The sequence below is a fragment of the Mesitornis unicolor genome, unplaced genomic scaffold (genome assembly GCF_000695765.1).
Source record: "Mesitornis unicolor isolate BGI_N332 unplaced genomic scaffold, ASM69576v1 scaffold18328, whole genome shotgun sequence".
In the NCBI taxonomy this organism is placed as follows: domain Eukaryota; kingdom Metazoa; phylum Chordata; class Aves; order Mesitornithiformes; family Mesitornithidae; genus Mesitornis; species Mesitornis unicolor.
Genome location: NW_010199965.1, coordinates 14609 through 20960, shown reverse-complemented (window position 1 = coordinate 20960; position 6352 = coordinate 14609). Strand labels below are relative to the sequence as shown.

At 40.4% G+C, this 6352-nt stretch overlaps 1 pseudogene; it reads left to right on the top strand.

Moving 5' to 3' along the window:
• The first annotated feature begins 2082 nt into the window (after positions 1–2082).
• Positions 2083–3979, top strand: LOC104544669 (annotated as a pseudogene).
• Positions 3980–6352: the final 2373 nt, after the last annotated feature.

Below are 6352 nucleotides of genomic sequence, written 5' to 3'. Positions count from 1 at the left end.
TGCGCATGTGCGTTTGGGCACTGTGACCGAGGGTGGGCCTCTGCAGGGCATTGTAGATGTTTAACCTGCCTCTTGGAGACTAACAGGGACTGACAAAATCAAACCCTGGTCCAGGAGTTCCCCAGAGGCTCCAGATTTTAACTCTAGGCTGTATTTTAATAGGCATTTTCCAAGCAAACACAAAAGTCAGGATCAAGTTATAAGCAAATAAAAGTTGAATGAAAAATAAAACTGAGAGGACAGCTGGTTTTGTTTAATTGGAGTTTTTGTGCCTCTATTTGAATGAGCACTAGGTAAATAACAGACTAAGTTTTTAATGTTTAAAAATTGAATGATACATTATTTTTTCTCCTCTATATAATAGTAATCAGTAGCACAATGTGTGTTTATATGAAAAAGCCCTGGAGTATTTATTAAAATTAGTCCAACAGGTTTCTATAGTAATCAGTAAGGATTTTAAAAAATAACATTAACTGTAATACATTCTTATAGGTAAAGTTAGGCGTTGTTTTTTTCTAATGTATAAGCCCAATTATTTGGGCCTGATATGGAGTTCCTGGATTTTACAGAGGTATTCTCTGATATTTTTTTTGTTCTCTCTTACCTCTGGAATACCATTCTCTAAAAGGAAAACTATTCTAGAAGCTCTGACTCATTCCTAAAATCTCTCAGATAAAGTCCAGAATGTCTGGACCTGTGGGCAAAAAAAGCAGCAGTTTATTTTTTAGTCCTGTATTTATTTTCAGGTTGTGTCTGAATGGACAAAAACCAAACAAGCTAATAAATGCTATCATACAGTAGGATCATATTTTTTTACTTATACTAAGAGCAGTGATACTTCTATAGGGCACGTCTTCCTTCCAGTTCCATATAAGTTTAGCTGCAAGGTAAATAAGCAAAGCATTTGCTAGTATGGGAAATTTCAAGGTTAAAGATTGTAATTTTTTCCTACATATTTTTTTCCATATATGTTTTTCAGGATAAATATATGCATTTCTGTTGTACTCTTCTTTTGAGGAGGTACATGACTCTTTCAAAGAGATCAGGAGATTTCTGGCTATCCCATTAGGTTCTGTTGCTTCCACAACGGATGTAAGCACTTGCCTTGAGAAGTTACCTCGTAACAAACAGGAAGCGCATCAGTTTCAGGGATGAGAGAGGAGTTGCTAACCTCAGCTATTTCAGATAAAGATTGAAGTTGTTGATAAATTTCAAGGAGATTATTACAGTAAAGTGGTGGGCTTGTATTTGATTATTTGTCATTCTTAGTAAGTTACAGGACCAAACTCTAGGTTTTTTTATTTGCCTAATCAATATGGTAATGTGGTATCCAGTAGATTGTTGCACCTTTTATAGATCATCAGGTTTTTATTATCACAATATTTATAATTAATTATTAACTGTAGACCCAAATGGATAGGCTGTATATGCATCTATATTAAAGATAATAACAATTTGAAAGTATTAATAATGTAAATAAATAGGGTCTGAATAAAAAACAGTAAAAAAAGGAGGAGGTGTATCTACACCCATTCAGTCACTGAGGATTGTTCCATATGTACAACACTGATGGTAATCTGAAGGAGTTTATGGGAAGGTTTTCTATGGTATACTTGATGTGAGAGAAATGCTAAGACTAAAATACTCTAAAAGCTGATGTGACCACCTAGGTAGCGTATCAAAGATGCTAGATATATCTGGATTTATTCAGCAAAGGGTTTAGGGTTGAAAACCTTTAAAATGTGACTCTGTCATTTTAAAGAAAGGAGCCAGGAAGATTACTTTGTCTATATCTTCACAAAAGACTAATTCTACTCTGTGAAGGCCAGATTGGAAAATAATTGCATAGTTGAGATGTGTAATAATAACAATCTAAATTACTATTTTAACTATGTGCATAAAGAACAAGCCAGATCACAGTGACATTCAATAGGATAAAAGCATGCGATTTAGATACTTTGTGTTATATTTAATTTACCCTAAGGAACACATCCAAAGTAGTTCTCTGAAATGCTCTATGAGGCTGATGAAATACTCTATAAGCAGCTGGGAGAGATTTCACAATCGCTACCTCTTGTTCTCATGGGGGACTTGAACTTCCTGAATGTGTGCTGGGAATACAGTACAGCGGACAGAGAACAGTCCCAGAGGTTCCTGGAGTGTGTGGAGGACAATTCCCTGACACAGCTGGTGAAGGAGCCAACTAGAGAGGGTGCCCTCCTGGACCTGCTGCTTGTTAATGGAGAAGGTCTTGTGGGGGATGTAATGGTTGGAGGCTGTCTTGGGCATAGTGATCATGAAATAATAGAGTTTTCTATCCTTGGACAAGTCAGGAAGAGGAGTCAGCAGAAATGTCACCTTGGACATCCCTAGGGCAGACTTTGGCCTGTTCAGGAGTCTGATTGGCAGAGTCCTTTGGGAGGCTGTCTTGAAGGGCGAAGGGTGCCAGGAAAGCTAGGAACAGGAACAGGCCATCCTCATCTCCTGAAAGATGGGATGGTGAGGTAGAAAGCTGGCTTGACTGAATGGAGAGCTTTGGCTAGAACTCAGGAGTAAAAGGAGAGTTTATGGCCTTTGGAAAAGGTAGCAGGCCACTCAGAAGGACTACAAAGACTCAATGAAGTGATGCAAGGAGAAAATTAGAAGGGCCAAAGCCCAGCTAAAACTCAATCAGGCTATTGCCATAAAAGACAAGAAAAAATGCTTCCATAATTTCATTAACAACAAAAGGAGAACTCAGGAGAATCTTTGTCCTTTGCTGGATGCAGGGGCAAACCTAGTGACTAAGAATGAGGAAGAGGCTGAGGTACTTAAAGCCTTCTTTGCCTCAGTCTTTAATATTGGGAATAGTAGTTTGCTGGGTACCCAGCCCCTTGAGCTAGGAGACAGGCATAGGGAACAGAATGAGACCACAATAGTCCATGAGGAGGTAGTTACTGACCTGCTGCACCACCTCAACATACAGAAGTCTATGGGGCCAGATGGGTTACATCTGAGAGTGCTGAAGGAGTTTGCAGATGTGGTCACCAAGCCACTCTTCATAATTTACCAGCAGTCCTGGCTAATTGGGGAGATGCCAGTGGACTGGAGAATAGCAAATGTGATGCCTGTCTACAAGAACGGTTAGAAGGAGGACCCAAGGAACTACAGACATGTCAGCCTGACCTCTGTGCCGGGAAAGGTCATGGAACAAATAATCTTGAGTGCCATTACACACCACTTATAAGACAACTAGATCATACGGCCCAGTGAACATGGGTTCATGAAGGGCAAGTTCTGCTTAATGAACCTGATCTCCTTGTATGACAAGGTGACCTGCTTGGTGGATGAAGGAAGGCTGTGGATGTTGTTTACCTGGACTTCAGTAAAGCCTTTCATACTATTCCCCACAGCATTCTCATGAAAAAACTGGTTGCCCAAGGCTTGGATGAGCATAAACTCTGCTGGATCAAATACTGGCTGGGTGGCCAGGCCCAGAGAATAGTGGTGAATGGAGTTAAATCCAGTTGGTGGCCAGTCACAAGTGGTGTTCCCCAGGGCTCAATGTTGGGGCTGTTAACTCCTGTTTAATATCTTTATCAATGATCTGGATGAGGGGATTGAGTGCACCCTCAGTAAGGTTGCAGATGACAGCAAGTTAGGTGGGAGTACTGATCTACTCGAGGGTTTGAAGACTCTTCAGAGGGACCTGGATAGGCTGGATCACTGGGCTTAGGCCAGTTTTATGAGCTTCAGTAAGGTCAAGTACTGGGTCCTGTACTTGGGTCACAAGAACCTCATGCAATGCTACGGGCCTGGGGAAAAGTGGCTGGAAATCTGCCTGGCAGAAAGGGACCTGAGGGTGTTGATCAACAGCTGACTGAGCATGAGCCAGCAGTGTGCGCAGGTGGTCAAGAAGACCAACGGCATCCTGGCCTGCATCAGGAGTAGTATAGCCAGCAGGACTAGAGAAGTGATTGTCCCATTGTGCTCAGCACTGGTGAGGCTGAACCTTGAGTACTGTGTTCAGTTTTGGGCGCTGCAGTATGAGAAAGACACTGAGGTGCTGGAGAGGGTCCAGAGAAGGGCAACCAAGTTGGTGGAGGGTCTTGAGAACAAGTCTGATGGGGAGTGGCTGAGGAACTTGGGTTTGTTTAGTCTAATGAAAGGAGGCTGAGGGGAGACCTTATGGCTCTCTACAACTACCTAAAAGGAGGTTGTGGTGAGGTGGGTGTGGGTCTCTTCTCACAAGTTACAGCCAATAGGGCAAGAGGAAATGGCTTCAAGTTATGCCAGGGGAGGTTTAGGTTAGTCATAAGGAAAAAATTCTACACTGAAAGGGTTATCAAAGACTGGAACAGGCTGCCCAGAGAAGTGGTTGAATTGACATCCTTGGTTGTATTTAAAAGCCATCTATATATGGTGCTCAGGGACATGGTTTAGAAGTGCGCATGGTAGAGTTAGATAATGGTTGGACTTGATGATATTGAAAGTCTTTTCCAACCGTAACAAGTCTTAAAAAAAAGATATAAGTGACTGTGACTGTTTCTCTCTCTACAGACTTTAGGGGAGCTTCAGATGACTAGCTTGTTGTAAATATCTAAAGATGATTGTAAGTAATCCCACGCCTTCATCAGTCTGGATTTAGGTTCTGAAAGGAGAAAGAGGTGGTAGGAATGTGCACCACAGAATATAATTAAATCTTTTCTGGTGACTAAGGGAGGGCAGGGGAATGGAAGGTAGAAGTAAGAGTTCACTTGTTTGTCAAGCTTAGGCTGCAGAGATGTCAGACAAAGACCATTGTTTGGATGGTTATTTTAGAGCAGAAATAAACCCTTAGGCTACCCTTCATTATTTCGTTTCATTAAAATCCTGGAGACCCATACAGGGACAAACAGAAAAGTAAGGAAAGCAAGGAAAAATAACTAGGAGAGTTCCCACTGAGAATCCGAAGAGATACATGGAAAATCATCCAAGTAAGATACTGGAGGAGCAGCATGGGCAGGAGATGAAGAATTTGGAAGAAGGCTCACAGAAGGAAGGGCCTGAAGTAACATTAGGATTTCCAAGAGAAGAGCTTGTGGTTGAGGAGAGGTCAAATGGAGCAGATGATGTGCTTAATTATGTCTCCTAGTGTCCAAGAAGCTTTGAGAGCCACAACACAGAACAGAGAGAGTAAATCTGAAGAAGAGCATGGGATAAAACTGTCTTGACTAAAACTACTAAATGTGCTTTTCTGTACCTGTAAGGGTAGATTTTCAAGAAAAAAAGTAATTAATGTTTCCATGTGAGATTTCACATGTGGTTTGCCAGCCTGATTAATAAAATAACCATTCACTTATAGCTTCTGGGCTTCTTTTTTCATCCCCAAAATAGTGCAAGGGCAGTTAGCATCACATAAGAGCCTCAGTTATTTTCCACATAATCAATGGCTACAGAGTAATCTCTAAGATTGCATTGTGCTGTGCTATTGAAGTGTGCACGTGCATTATATTCCAGGAAGTAGCACATTTCCTGTTAAATCAACTGTGACATAAATATCTGGGATCATTTAACAGATCACAGAGTATCGTTTGTGTTACAGAGACCAGAATGATGGCTTGTTAAATTAACACTATACAGTCAAGCATTTGCAGACAAGGATCACCACTCCTCATTAAGTAGATTCATGGCTTTTTAAGGGAATCTTTCAAAATAAACTTCTTTATCCATAGTTTTCTCAAAAGACTTTTCCAATATGCAAAGAAATCTGTGGTTCCCACTTGTGACCAAAAGTTAGCCTTGGATTTTTTTTTTCCCTTGATTTAAATAATGCAATCATTGTGGTGGTGTGGGTTTTTGTTTGACAAGGGATCTCATCCCTTTTTCTCACGTCGCCTTTCTATTTTACTGGTATGTTGTTATGTGATCAGGAGAATTGTTCTTAGTGGATCACCGCTTGTCCTATGTCAAATAAAGACAGATTGCCCTAGCCTTGAAGGAAATGAAGGGGAAATCTCTCTTTACTGCATGGACATTTCTGAGACACTTCTTCTATTCCAAGAATTTTACATAGGCTATCCTATGTATTATAGAGTGTTTGATTTGAAAAGTGGCAGTTCCAAAAACACATTCAAGAAAACACTTCTGAGACTTCTTTGATATCAACAGTGGAAATCTACAGTAATACTTATCCTGTGAGAAAAGGAGTAATTTTCAGCCATTTATTTTCTAACAGATTAGTAGAGGTAGTAAATGCACATACAAATTTTGTGGCTGAGAGGAGAAAAATCTCTGATTTGCAACAGGATAACAAATAAGAATGTTGTAAAGAAATAGTTGCCGTATGATTTGATATTCCTTCTAAATTATCATCTTTAGTTTAAGGTTAAGC